Source organism: Sphaerodactylus townsendi, linkage group LG02 (genome assembly GCF_021028975.2).
Source record: "Sphaerodactylus townsendi isolate TG3544 linkage group LG02, MPM_Stown_v2.3, whole genome shotgun sequence".
In the NCBI taxonomy this organism is placed as follows: Eukaryota; Metazoa; Chordata; class Lepidosauria; order Squamata; family Sphaerodactylidae; genus Sphaerodactylus; species Sphaerodactylus townsendi.
Genome location: NC_059426.1, coordinates 152,116,215 through 152,131,329, shown reverse-complemented (window position 1 = coordinate 152,131,329; position 15,115 = coordinate 152,116,215). Strand labels below are relative to the sequence as shown.

At 43.6% G+C, this 15,115-nt stretch overlaps 1 protein-coding gene and 1 non-coding gene across 2 annotated transcripts in view; one reads left to right on the top strand and one right to left on the bottom strand.

The window, feature by feature from the left end:
- The window catches only part of KCNK13 (potassium two pore domain channel subfamily K member 13), a 68,258-nt gene that overhangs the window by 36,054 nt on the left and 17,089 nt on the right, over positions 1 to 15,115 (bottom strand). The gene's annotated exons all lie outside the window — the stretch shown is intronic.
- TRNAA-UGC lies at positions 835 to 902 on the top strand. The gene has a single exon. It is a non-coding gene; the product is annotated as a tRNA-Ala (tRNA).

Below are 15,115 nucleotides of genomic sequence, written 5' to 3'. Positions count from 1 at the left end.
CTCTCTCTCTCTCTCTCTCTCTCTCTCTCTCTCTCTCTCTCTCTGTTTCTGATTAGTCTAAGAACTGCAGGAAACATTGGAAGAAATCTGCAGATGTATCAAGGAGACTCGATTAGTGACAGTCTAAGCAGAGTCCCATCCTCCTATTCCTTTAAAGCCAAATCCATTCTAATTATTCTGTTTTCGGAGTATAGTGTAATATTCTCAGCAGTTCTTGGCTTATTGACAGTGAACCTAGGATTGCAGGTACCACACACAGTGAAGTTGCTGGACCTCTCTTATAGGAAACAGAGACCCCCATTTATCATTTTCTGTTGTCTTAGCATCAGTTGTGAGTGGGACTTTCCATTTAAAATGGAAAACAGTAGCGGCATACTGCATACTGTTTGGAGTATAACCATCCACGCTGTTCAGTCGCATCTCTGGGGGCACCTTAAATTGGTTTTCCTCCCCTTTAATCCGGCAACATTACAAACATGCATAATTTTGACTCCTTTGCTAAAGGAACAAATAAGGCAAAAAAATTAATGAACTGTGGAGAGTTTTCTTTCCCTTAGAGGCTTTGCTTCATTAAAACCCTGAAGGGAAACTAATACAAGTGGAACATTTAAGCTGTTAGCAGAATACTGTCTCCTAAGAAAACATGCGCAGTCACTACCTGTGACATTAATTGGCTTGCAAAATCAATTAAGAAGGAGGCTGACTAGAACCAATACATCTCTCCAAATTAAATAACGCATTTTCTGGCAAAAAGCTTTTCAGTGAAGTCAGGCAAGTGTTTAACACAAGCCCTTTCGATACAATAAAATACTGGGGCGGTGTGTGCGTGCGTCTGTGTAGCTCAGTGGAAGAGCCTCTGCTTTGCATGCAGAAGGTTCCAGGTTCAATCCCTGGCATCTCCAATGAAAGATGAGGTCACAGGTGATGTGAAAGACCTCTGTCCAGGACCCTGGGGAGCTGTAAGGAACTTCAGAAGGACTTGAAACAAAGCAACTTAAATCAGTTCGTTTATTCCATAAACTTCAACGGTCTCAATATACGCCATGCGAGAACTGACCCCCCTCGGCTAGAACTGTCGTTTTACAGACGAGGACACTGCCCCTCCCCCTTGCACAGTTCCCAAGCAAAGTTTCACACAGGAAAAGCAAAAGTGAGCTTCAAACATACATGATAAGCATAAGCATAGCAAGGTCAATACTCTGGGCAGTAAGCCCAGTACGAGAAATGTGCCAAGGACGAGTCGGCTGGGTGAGCGCACTAGCCCCCACCCTTACAGGAGCCACTGCCCATCTAAGTCGGCAATACTGTCCTTGATGTTTGATTCAATATGAGGGAGCTTTGCATAAAGCGTCCTTTGTTTGTTTGCTGGTGGGGACACAGTCCTGAGCAGTCTCCACCACTTTCTCTTCCTTACCAGCATGCCCAATTTAGCTGGTAGGAAGCGAGAAGTAGTAATGCAATAGGATGTACCCCAAGACCCAAGACTAGTCCACAAAGTGCGTCTTTCAATTGACCACATCCACTCCTCTCCAAAGGGGTTTGCAGCCCCCTCCTTTAGCAGCTGTCAGGTCCTTTCTAAGATTCTGTAAGTCCCAAGAGCTGAATGTTAATCTGGGCCCTATCTTTTAAGAGAACTAGCTTTGTAGTGCGTTTTTGGTGGTCTAAAGTGGAACAGGCTGTTTCCCTCTATGGCATGTAAATGGAGTGGTTTAGTCCTATCAGGTGGAGATTTGTAAAATTATAATGAAAATTTTGTTCCCCATAAGGAATTAGTGTTGGTCTTAAAGAAAGCCTGAAGAATCATCATCTTTTGCAACTCTGACTGTGTCTGGGACTGGGTCTTTATAATCCGTCATAACCTTTCTTTCAATAAAAGTTGCTACAAGTCTACTTATCTCAGCTGGGGCCTAACTATGCATTACATAGTCCTTCCATTGCCTTATGTGTCCTTTCTAGACCTGTCAACAAGCTGAGCTCTGGCAGATCCAGGGCTGATTCAGGCTGGGATCATGGTATGTAGGAAGAAGAGTCAAAGATTTTCTCCATGACATCTTCCCAACCTGAAATAGCCCTGGGGAGCTGCTACGTCTTCAAAGGGACTGAAATTTGTAAAACCACGCTGGTCCAGAAGCTCCACAGGTGAAAGCATCTGAGGCCAATAAAACACCCTACTCTGGACACTATGGCTATTTCCCCTGATTATTTCCCCAAAGGCACAGTACCAGGAGAAAAGGTAAAAGAGAGGAACCATTATTATTTCCGTTGCTAAGGCATGGGAGTCACGGTTTCTACTTCCAAACTATGAAGTCTAATAGGTGATCATCAGCCATCAACTACAGTGTCTGTTGCTAAGATCTGATGAAATTAGTTAATTCGTTACTACCACACTTTCCTATTGCTCAGTGACATTTAGATTTCAAGTGCTGGGGGTGGGGGTGGGAATCAGCAACATTGCCTATTAGGAACTTGAGATTAGATATTAAGCAATTTTTTTGCAACTAATGCTGGGGAAATGGCTCCATGACTCCACTCTTCAACTGGTCTGCTAGCCAAGTTACTGGTCTGGCTGGAAGGAGGAACAGGAGAAGAAAAGGAGTTCAGGAGTTGGTTCATTTCACTGGTCAAATATGATAGTAGCCTGTATCCAACTGTGTAAGCAGAGATGGTACATGAGTTTTTCTCTGCTATTCTCACGGCCCTTTCCAACCCCTGGGACTTATATAAAGTCTTTTGAGACATTAAACTCAGACTCTTAGATTTAGAAATACAAAATCTCTGCTCTGCAGTCAGGAAATCCTGTTCATCACTACATTTTGGAATTATTCCAAAGCAGAGGTCTATAGCTTTGTATTTTTATCACTTAGCTTCTCCACAGTTATCAATGTGCTTTTATACTGGTCAGATTTAATGCACTTCCTACAGCTGTTCCCTTAGGAAGATTTCAGAAAGTTCCTATTTAGAAGGAATTTGTCCTTGCAATAATATTCTATTGATTCTATCTGCCATGTTCTCTTTGACTGTGTTCACCATGCTAATGTATGTGATTTTCTATATCAGTCCTTTCCTTCATAAACTGGCAGGGTTCCCTGCTGGAAAATGGGTATCCTTTTTCTGTCTGACCAGAATCCAAACTATGACCAGCTTGGTTGCTAGATTTCTCCTTATAATCATGAGGATCTGGGCCCATAGGGTAGTTTTGTACTTGACTTATACCCTTAAAGGTTGACTAACTGACTGACTGACTTGCACAAAGGAAGAATCATAAGATGTGGGGCACTTTCTTTTGTCAGGGGAGCACAGTTTGCAAAAAAATACACAAGAAACAACTTTACTCCCTTTCTTCTATTCACTATAGTGCTTTTACTCCCCCTTCTTCTGTTCGCTACAGTGCTTTTGTTACCTCTGTGCACGTCCCACAACCCCAGGGATGATCAATCCACTAGTTGGGAAGGACTGTCAGACTAGACAGTAAAATAGAGAAGTTAGCATTTGAGTTCTGTATGATTGGACAGAAGCCAAAGAAAGCTGATCCCTCCACTAAGGCCAAAGGAACAGTAAATGAAACACAAGGCAAACCTAACGTACTGAAATAATTCTTGCTCTTAAGATTATATTTTAATTGGCCATTGTTACTGCCTTGGAAGGAAACAGATATGATTGTTTCATGTGCTAACAATAATACTGTGTCAGCCTCACCTGGCTGCTCTTATGCATGCTTTAGTAACATCCAGATTAGACTACTTTAATGTGTTCTACATGAGGCTGATGTTGAAGAATTCTGGAAGCTCCCACTGATATAAAACACAGCTGTCAGAACTGTAACTGTAGTTTGTCGTACGACATGTATAACTCCAGCACCATACCATTTTCTGTCATTTTCATTTGCCGGTATCTTTCTAAGCTCTATCCAGGGTGCTGATTTTGATATTTAAAACCCTAAAGAGTCTAGCCCAGACTAGGCTGATCTCATGAGATCTCAGACGCTGAGGAGGGTCAGCCTCAGCCAGTATTTGGATGGAAGACCTGCAGAGTTGCTTCTCCAATAACAATAACCACCTCTAGCAATAACAAGCCACCTCTGAATGGCTCTTGCCTCTAAAACCCTAAAGGGTCACCATAAATTGGCTGTGATTTGATGGCAAAAAAGTCTAGCTTCAAAATATTTGAGGAACCGTCTCCTTTTCTATTAACATTTTGTGAATTCTTGGATCAAAATCTGAGGTCCTCCTCCATCTCAGTATTTTTCGGTGGTGGCACCTAGACTCTGAAAGGCCCTTTTGATGGAGGCCCATGTGGCTTCTTCTTTTCCAGTGTACAAGATTTAGTGGTTCTGGATGGCACAGGTTGATTTTGGACTGCCGAGTTCTGTTAGTCGGCTGACGCTTCAGCTTATTTTATTGACTTACAGTTTTTCAAATCTATTTGAAACATTTGTGCTTTTGCTTTTCATGTACTTCTTCAGTAGGGAGCCAAAGAACTCACACTATTATCCTTTCCTCCATTTTATCCTCCCAATAACCTTCTGAGATAGACTGAGCTGAAAATGGGTGACTGGTCCAAAGTCACCAAGCAAAACAGAGATTTCAGCCCAGGTCTTACAGAAGCCAGTCCAACACTTTAACCACTGCGCCACACTGGCTCTGGTATTAGGAGAAGCTTACAAACTTATTAAAAAGAGTAATGAAATACTTAAGGAAACTAAAATAGAACAAAAAAAAGCTCAAAGCTATTGGTGCCTATTTAGACCTTTTAAAAGCAACGTAAGGGAACCAACTGGTCCTAAGAGTAATAATAAGTTCACAATCAGAGGCAAAGTGACAACAACTCACTCAAAAGTAGAACTACCAAATTTTCACCTGGCACTAAAACAGAGACAGAAAGGTGACCAGATAATCCTCAAGGGAGAAAGACAGTTATGCAGATTCAGTGCTATAACAAAGATAGTTCATGCTGTTCTGCCATAGAATCATCAAGCTGGAAGAGACCACAGGGTCATCAAGTCCAACCCCCTGCCATACAGCAGTACACAATCAAGGCACTCCTCACAGATTGCCATCCAGCAGTAGTGATTTACCCAGGGACAAGGGGAATCCTTGTGGGAGGCATGCCAAATCGCCCCCCCCCCCAGGTGACTAGGAAGACGGCAAGGACTTCCTGCTGCTTCATCGTCTTCATGTGCCCTCGACCCCGCCCATGTCATCATTGACATGGGCAGGATCAAGGGCACCTGGCTGCCAGGCGCTCCCCCCGCCCCCTTGCTCCCGGCTGGGCTCCCAGCTGGCAGTCCCTTCTGCCCTCCCCTTTGAGGAAGCCAGAAGTGACTGCTGTCTCTTGTCCTCTGAGAGCTGCTTTTATAAGCACTGAGGTTGGGGGCAGGGCTTGAGTATGGCCACACCCCCAGGGATGGCGTGGGAGCATGGTCCCACCCCTGAGCCCCAGCTGGGAGCAGGGAGAGCATGGGGGGGAGCAGGTGCCCCAAAACGACGAGACAGCAGGACTTCCTGCTGCCTTGCCATCTTCCTGGTCATGTGGGTGGCGGGCGGGGCCCTGCCCCCAGGTAGGGGAGCGTCCAGAGATAATTTGTCTCTGGGTGCCATTTGCCCTAGATATGCCTCTGCCATCCAGCCTCTGTTTAAAAACCTCAAAAGAAGGAGACTCTACCATACTCAGAAGCAGTGCATTTTTCTGTCAAATAGCCCTTACTGTCAGGAAATTCTTCTTAATGTTTAGGTGGAATTTCTTTGCCTGTACCTTGAATCCATTACTTCATGTCCTGCTCTCTGGAGCAGCAGAAAACAAGCTTGCTCTATCTTCAACATGACATCCCTTCAAATATTTAAACATGGCTACTATGTCACTCCTTAACCTTATCTTCTCCTGGAGGCAACCTCGGGCATCCTGATTGGGATTGGGAGCCCTTTCTGCTCCAGTTCGTTTCCTGCCTGAGCAGGGAGTGCAATGCCCTCGTTGCCGTCCAGGAGAAGGCCCCTTCAGGGTAAGTCTACCAATGGACCGTTCTCCAAACTTAACATACCCAGCTCCCTAAGCCACTCCTCAAAGGGCATGGAATCCAGATGTTTGACCATTTTGATCACCCACCTCTGGACCCATTCCAGGTTGTCAAGTGAATCAAAATCACATGGCTTCCTAGGGAAGAACAATCTTGGAACTGTCCTGGGATAGACTGTTCAACATAATTTTGCACATATCCTGGGCAGCCATGCCCAAACCCTTGAAAGCTCCTGGTAGTTCCTATGTGGGAAGGAGTTCTATGCAAAATCCAGGACAGCTTCCAAATATGTGCCCCACAGTGAGAAGCAAGACAGCCACAGAACTATAATTTCTGTCTCCAAATATTATTCAAAGATGCAAATTTTAAAAAGTGGGAAAAACAGCCTCAGAATCCTGGCAGTTCCTTAGCCCTTCCTAGAACTGCTGTCTCCTTTGGGGAAAAAGAACAAATCAAACCATTTGAAGGTCTCTCAAAAGTACTAGGTCCAGATACCTTTTCTTCTTGTATGCTTTCAATCCTAGTGATAATTGGGCGTTAGCTTTAGATGTAAACAGATAATGCTCGTGAATACAGGAATACAATTTTAAGTAGTTAATTGTCCCTTTAGAGCAGCAAGCTCCGACCAGTGGATTGAAAGGGTCATGAGAAATAATGGGATAATGTTGCCAGGTTGCTAAGAGCATATGCTGGGTGAAAGAAAAAAAATGAAGGGAGGGGAGGTCTAAATGGAAGGTTTGTGGCTAATGCTTCTACGAGACTATTATGTTATTACTCTTTCTAGCGAACTGGGGCACAAACATTTTCAAGAACCTTTTCAAACCTCAAATGTGAAGAGGCAATGTGGTGGGAAATAACCAATTCTACTGATGAAAACGGTAGGAGGCATCCTCTTTGACCACTGAGAATGGATATGCTGACAATCAGGATACCTGTGTGCATAAAAGCATGTGGGATGGAGGCCGTAATACGGCGTGGAGTTGTATGAGACTGAGAAAAGCTGGCTAGATCATGGGCGTACAGAAGTCAGTGCTTGGCTCTGGTATTCCTTGGCTCTACATTCTATGGTGAACATTCAAGCCATACTAATAATTCAGATGTTCAATGTATTGTCGAAGGCTTTCACGGCCAGAATCACTTGGGTGCTGTGTGGTTTCCGGGCTGTATGGCCGTGTTCTAGCAGCATTCTCTCCTGACGTTTCACCTGCATCTGTGGCTGGCATCTTCAGAGGATCTCAGAGGATGATCCTCTGAAGATGCCAGCCACAGATGCCAGAGGATCTCAGAGGATGATCCTCTGAAGATGCCAGCCACAGATGCAGGCGAAACATCAGGAGAGAATGCTGCTAGAACACGGCCATACAGCCCGGAAACCACACAGCACCCAAATTCAGATGTTGTTTGTGACATGCACACATGGTTTTCAGGCAGGGAAGCAAAAATGTATCTCAGCCAACAGCAGCAAGCAGAATAGGAATGGAATCTACACACCGCATTCCTAAACCACTTGCTTTGCTGCTGCGTCTCACAACTTCCTATCATATCTTCTGTGTTGCATAGCCCCCTGCCCCAAACAGCCTCCCTGTAAAATATTTTTTCTTTTATTTGTCCCAGTTCTACTGTGGTGCTACACCATGCCTCAGTAAATAAATGAAAACAGTCCTTTAAAGGACTGAAGTGCAGGATACAAATGGAAAGCGTCCTTTTGCCCCTCCTCCTCATGATGGCTATAGGGCATTGCCCCACCCTCAGTCACCTCTAAGGTTGCCAGAGTGCCTGGCAACTAGCCGGAGAGTTTCAGAAAAGGAGGTATCTCAAAAGAAAAATTAAAAGGAAAAAAAAAAGGGCTTGTAATAGGAAGTCCTGACAACAGAGATCCTAGTGACACTTAGAGCTACCTGGAAGTGACAAGGGCAACTCTAAGAATTGCCAGAAACTCTATGGTCAGAAGCAGATGAAGTCTTATTTTTCTTTTCTTGTTTTCTCCCCAGGACAACTGTGCTTTGTACCTGCTAATCAGATAAGTACTGGAGGGCAAGGGTTCTAATTATTTGGAGGTCTTCCATCATAACTGAGCAAACAGGAACCCTAATCACCCCTCAATTCCTCCTTTACTGCACAAACAAATTACACGGGAATAAAAGAGAAGGAATGGGAGCTCAACAAGTTACAGAGATTGGTCACAGTGCTTTCTGGATCCTCACTTTTATTGTGGGGGCCCCCTGCTGTTCATGTGGAGAAAATGCCCATGTGGATGCAGCCACATTTGCTAAAAATGCTGGCTGCCATTGTGATAGACCCTTAGACAGAAGTCCACATAGCCAAAACTGGTCATAAAAAAGAAATGTCTATCAATATTCTGAAGAGACACACAGATCTCCCTTCTCCACATGTTCTCCTCCACGCCTTCACTATAACCTCCTTAGCAAGGTATGAAGTCTCATTCAGAGCAAAAATTATTTTTAGGGGTTTGTTCATAAGATGATTGGGCAGCATTTGAAGCATCCCCTTGTGTACAAAATCTGAAGGGATGACACTCTCCTCTTTCTGATTGAAGACATCCGGCGTTAGCAAAACCTCAACACATGTTTTTTAAAAGGTTTCTTAAGACCACAGAAATGCTGTTGCAAAACCCAGTTGTTACTTCTTAAAAATCATTATGTTCCTCTGGTCTTGAGAGGCAACACTAAATCTAGTTGTCAGCGAACACAGCAGGGAAGGGAATGAAACCCAACATCGTTGAAAATATGCCTCTAATCTGCTGCAAAGAATATTACCAAGCTGCTCACATTCCACAAAGGCAAGACTGTTTTCGCCACAAAAACTGCAGAACGTCATAGCTCTCTGATAAGCATGCCTATTTATATGACACACGCTTGTTGTATTCATACATTACATTGTTAGGTATGCATTGAAGCCTGTTATGTGTGATTGAAAAAGATGGGCCTTACAGATGCATTACAGACACTGAGCCGGTGTGGTACAGCAGTTAGAGTTCCAGACTAGGATCTAAGAGGACCAGGTTCAAATTCCCATTCTGCCATGGAAAATTGCTGGATGACCTTGGGCCAGTCACACACTCTTAGCCTAATTTATCTAAAAGGATTGTTGTGAGAATAAAAGGGAGGAGGATTATGTGAGCTACGTTGGATCCCCACTGAGAAAGGTGTAGTATAAACAAACAAATAATATGATAGGCAAGCAGCATTGGGAAGACACTGAAGTTTAAAAAATGGTTTTTCCTATGTTTTTCCTCTGACTTTTTTTCAAATATATTTCCCTCACCCAATGAACCTCATCCTTAAGGCAGTAAGAACAATGTTGCATTTACCTGTATCAGTGGTTCATCTTTGTGGGTCTTTTGCGCAGAGCCACACTGGGACAGTGCATGCGCACTCCCAATGTGGCTCTGGACTAAAGACCCACAAAGATGAACTTTATGTTATAAAGCAGAGGTAGGGAACCTGCGGCTCGAGAGCCCCTTGTGGCTCTTCTGCCCTTGCACTGTGGCTTCACGAGCCGAGCTGCCGGCCCCATCCTTGCCCTCCTGCAGGTGTAGCAGGGCGGCGACAACTGCCCATGCGGCCGACTGGGCCGCGACTCGCGGCTCTCTGCATCCCGCCCGCTTGAGTGGGCGTGTTCTCCCAGCGGCCAGCGAGGCCGAGCTGCTGGCCCCATCCTTGCCTGCCCTGCAGGCAGCAGGGCGGACGCATCCATGCGCTTCTCAGAATGAGTGGAGTAAAAGGTTAAAAAACCCAATATATACAGTGTTATCTTTATTTTAAATGTCAAAAATTATTTGCGGCTCCAAGTGTTTTCTTTTCCCGCGGAAAACGGGTCCAAATGGCTCTTTGAGTGTTAAAGGTTCCCTACCCCTGTTATAAAGCAACCAATGACTGCATAGTCTTTTTTTTTAATCTTCTGGCTTCTCCTAGTGCTACAAATCAGCTCCAACTTTAATACTAAACAGCTCATGTGGGTGACTCACTCAAAAGGCAAACTGGTGAAGCTGAGAACATTGCTTTCCTATACAAAAATTTCTCAAGGATTTTTTTAAAAACCATTTGCAACAATAGCAGCTACTAGTAAAGTTGGCACTGAATGAAGATAGCTGTGCAGTACTGTGAGCAGGGTATGCTCGAAAGCAGAAATTCTTTTCAGGGAGAAAGCTGCTGCAGTCCTCACAGAGTGCTTCCCTTAATTCCAAAATAAAATAAGTCCAGTACCACTAGGCTGCCATTTATTCCAATACTAGCAGTAAAGCCCAATGACTGAAGAAATACAATGGGCATTACAAAAATTGGTGGGTCAAGGGCACCTGCTGAGGAGACCATCCCCTCAGGCCTTTCCCCCCCTTGGCCCCTATGCCAACTCTATCTCCCCCCACCCACCGACTACTCCCCATTTTCCATCTGGCCCAACACCTGAGGGCCATCATTGTATGCCCTTCCCTTTCTTTCAAGGATCTTCAGCTCTGTTGTCCCCATCTCCTCACAGAAGCTTAGGTGAAGAGTTTCATGGCAGAGCCTTGCATCCTGTGCCGGCCTGGTGGGCTTGCTGCAAGTTGACTCTGCTTGGTGTCAATCCGCCACTCTGACCCAAGGCCTCCGTTTGTCAGCCTGTTTCCTCCCAATACTACAACAAGGTGGGTTCGGGGTGCTCATCCTTCGGGCAGGCTGGCTATGAGCGGAGGTGTTTGTTGGCGGGGCTACTAATCCTGCGCCAGGGCCATTGTGGGACAGTGGCCAATCACTGCACATGACTCACTTCCAGCCAAGTGTCACACACAGCTTGGCTGGAAGTGAGTCCTGTGTGGTGACAGGGTATGTGTGTGTCATCACCATGTGCTCCAAATCTTAGGCAATTATATCTTAGAATGAACCTTTGTGACTCATTATTCATTTCTTCAGAAATGTGTGGAAATAAAATACTTCTTATGAGGTACGTTACAATGGAGGAGCAGGAATTAAGACAGAGGGTTACTTTCATCATGAGTCTTCCAAGAGTAGATTCACATAACTGTTAAATGTTCCAGGTAAGGCTTATTAGTAGTATATGTATAAGACTTTGCTATGTCTTAGCTCCTAAAATAAGTCCAGTCCCATCCTAATATCTTGAATTTCCCACTAAATGACCAAACATTGAACCCTATACTTTGCCCAATATTTAACCCTGAGTTTAAACCGTTCTCTTTTACTTACTGTTGTGGGAACATTCAGAGATTTAAGTCACTTCCAATTTAAGGATGAGTGACATTCTGACAAATCCAGAGTGACGAATCAATGGCTTTTAAACAATGTGCTACTATACAGCAGTTTTCTTCCAATTTTTGAAAATGTGGCCACTTAACATTTAGAAGTCAACATTTTAGATAACGGGAACTTTTGCTTCTTTGAATGTCTAAGGCACCTGATCAGTACTTAATTAGTACACTTATTATGACAGCCAACTACACGTATCTCTGCCTAAAGGTGTATTGTCAAAATCTGCCCTGTTTAATTAGCTTTCCTTCTCTTTCCTACCAAATGCAGCTATCAACGCAACCTCAAGGGCCCCTTCTCTTTTGTTTGAACTGCATTAACCAGGGAAGCAGCAAAAGGTCTGAGCTGTTGTTCACCAGAAAATCTGGAAGGACTCAGCAGAACTACTATGTAAAAGAAATATGTGGATAATGAGGAAAACCCTTGAACCAAGAGATATCCCTTATTATAGAAGTTCCTGGTTTTCAGACAGGGACTGGATCCAGAACAGACACACAACCATTTTTATCCTTGAAGCAAACATGGAACATACCATACATGGAATAGCTATAGAACAATTCAATTGTTTTAGAAATCAAGGACGGACCTTTAATGAGACCCTAAGTTGGAGTACTCACCTAGCTACCATCAGATCCTCTACCCTCAAAATAATTGGCGTCATTCTTAAGTTTCACTTTACCAAGGGGAGCTGTCTTAAATTATTTACGTGGAAGACCCTTTCTCATCTTCCTTATGGCAATCAAGTCTGGGGTTGGAAGGACCAACTAATTCCTACACTGGAATAAATACAGAACTACTTCCTCAGAGGCACACCTGCTTTATCCAAAGCGTCTCCCATAGCCCTAATGAGAACAGAATTTGGCTTGCCATCAATCAGTCAGATAAAATTCTGGCTCAAATAAAGCAACACCTCTGCCAACTCATCTATTAATCTAGTGCCATAGTGGTTAAGAGCAAGTGTACTCTAATCTGAAGGAACCGGGTTTGATTCCCCGCTCTGCCACCTGAGCTGTGGAGGCTTATCTGGGGAATTCAGATTAGCCTGTACACTCTAACGCATGCCAGCTGGGTGACCTTGGGCTAGTCACAGTTCTTCTGAGCTCCCTCAGCCCCACCTATCTCTCAGGGTGTTTGTTCTCTCTTGCTATAGGAGAGAAAGGGGGATATAAATCCAACTCTTCTTCTTCTACTCTTCTATATTTTGAGTTGTTTCTGAGCAAAGATGTAACACAACTCACTTGCTATAATACCATCGTGGCGTGCTATTCCATCCTGGATGACCTTTCGAGGGTTCACATAGATGGCTCTAATTTATGACACTGGGTGCACAAAAGTGATGCATTGTATGACAGGTACATAATCTCTCAGTCTAAATTTGCCCGCTGGTTCAAATTTTTTAAAAGAGACCAAGCCAGATCTCCTTATCGGGCACATATATCAGCTCAAAAGTTTTGAATGGAACTTAGCTACAATTCCGGACAATGCCAATGGTCTATTAGCTGGTTGTTACTCTTGAGTTCCAATGGCATTGTTTCTGTAAATATAGAGAATCCAAAGTGGAAGATTAACCCCACTACATTTGAATTTGGAACCTAGGGCTAAATTTTTGGATACGTTTATAAAGGACCAGAATTTATCATCCAGTTTGGATAAACTCATCTTTCTCCTAACAGACACCAATCCTCTGATTACATACAACTTGTCACTTTTTGCCCTGGCTGACAAGAAAATATAAGCCAAACATCAGTTATCAGAGAACATGTGTTTGAGTTCAGCTGTTGAGATAGAATGAAATGTTATATATTTGCTGTGTGCCTGTTCTGTTCTGCTTTATTGTTTTTTTTTTAATTCTGTATTGTGGTGGCCTTTGGCTTTAAACAATAAAATTCTTCTTCAAACGTTTCCTCTTGAAAGTAATATGTCCTCTTTTCATCTCTTCTGTATAGTTTTTTAGCGTGTTGTTCCCACATTTTCTTTATTTGTTTTATTTATTCATCTCACCAGAGCAAAGATAACTGATAAAATATTTCACACTAAAAACAAGTTACATTGCTAAAAAAAAACCCCTAATTTTCAGACACAACAAAAATTTTCTTGGCAGCCAAAGAATATAACAGGGAATTTTAATTGAAAGCATCGGTGAGTGAGGTTTAAGTGTGATAAACATCTTCTCCTAATAATGAAAGAATTTCATTGGAATGTATGAAATCATCATCACTGACTCAGCCTCTGTGTACACCGGGCCTTGAGTGGTACTGTTGTCCTTGGGTTTATTCACTGATTTTAAAATAAGACAGTATCATTCTGTGATTAGAAGCCCATGTGCCATTTACCCCTCCTCCCACCTCTAAATAGCCATGGCAGATAAGGTAGTGGGTCTGGATCAGGGTGTTGGGGTAGTCGGGGGATGGGGGACGGGGATACTTCTTTCCATGCCAGTGCCCTAATTCAAGAATTCTCCTTGCAGCTTCTTTAAGACACAGTACAGCAGTGGTTCTCAACCTGTGGGTCGAACGACCCTTTCACAGGGGTCGCCTAAGACTCTCTGCATCAGTGTTCTCCATCTGTTAAATGGATAAATGTTAGGGTTGGGGGTCACCACAACATGAGGAACTGTATTAAAGGGTCGCAGCATTAGGAAGGTTGAGAACCACTGTAGTACAGTGTGACCAGGTCAGAAAACTAGGTATTTGTATTGTGGCTGTATTTCTCCCACCACCCACTCCCAGATATTACAGCTTAAAACAGTCAGGGAAAGGGAGATTATCAATAAGGAAAACAGTACCAAGGGGAAGAGTTGATTTTTTTTATTGAGATATTGATACCCTGCTTTTCTCCTCAGTGGGATCCAAATCAGCTTACAACAGCCTCCTCCCATCCTCCATTTTATCCCCAGAACTGCTGGGGAAGATAGGGTTAGCTGTGAAAGGGTGACTGGTCCAAGGTCAATCAAATGAGACTCCCTTTATTTATTCAGTTGAAAACATTTATTATTCTATCTTACAGCAATCAAGGCTGCTTTCAATATAAATAAACCAATGGTTATAAAACACATGGAAAGCTACAGTTTAAAATCTCAATTAGCGGTGGTGAAAAATGCCGTCAAGTCGCAGCCGACAAATAGCAATCCCAGAGGGGCTTCCAAGGCAACTGACATTCCGAAGTGGTTTGCCATTGTCTGTGTAACAACCCTAGTCCGCCTTGGTGGTTTCCCATTCAGTTACTAACCAGTGGCCCCCCTGTTTAGCTTCCAAGATCTGCCAAAATCAGGCTACCCTAAGCTATCCAGGTCAGGGCAAAATCTCAACAAAGACCACCAATAAATAAAAACTAGATTAGTCAAATATAGTCATAAATTATTAAAATAGTCTTCAGCTGCCTCCTGAAGATCCATATTGAGGAGGCCAGGCACACTTTCCTGGGGAGGTTGTTTTTTGGGACTGCCACTGAAGAGGCCCTTCTCATGTATCCACCAGATTAAGTCCTTTGATTGGTGAGCCAACCAGGAAGGCCTCTCCCAGTGATCTTAATTCCAGGGCAGGACAGGATGGGAGAAGAAAGTCCTTCAGATACCCCCATTCCAAGCAATGGCAGAGTGGGGATTCAAGCTTGGATCTCCCAGACCCGATCTGAACACTCTAGCAAAACTGACTTCCTTCCCCTTCCCACTGCATGAACTGGAGGTTGCATTTTCTGGTAGTTGAATGTTAATTTCAATGTATATGGTGTTGCATTTAGAAGGCCTGAGAGACAGCCAAGACAAGGAACACAGCAATTACATTTCTCTTTCTAAGGCTGCTCACTATGTATTTGAGTGGCTATTTTCTTACATCTGTGGTCTTAT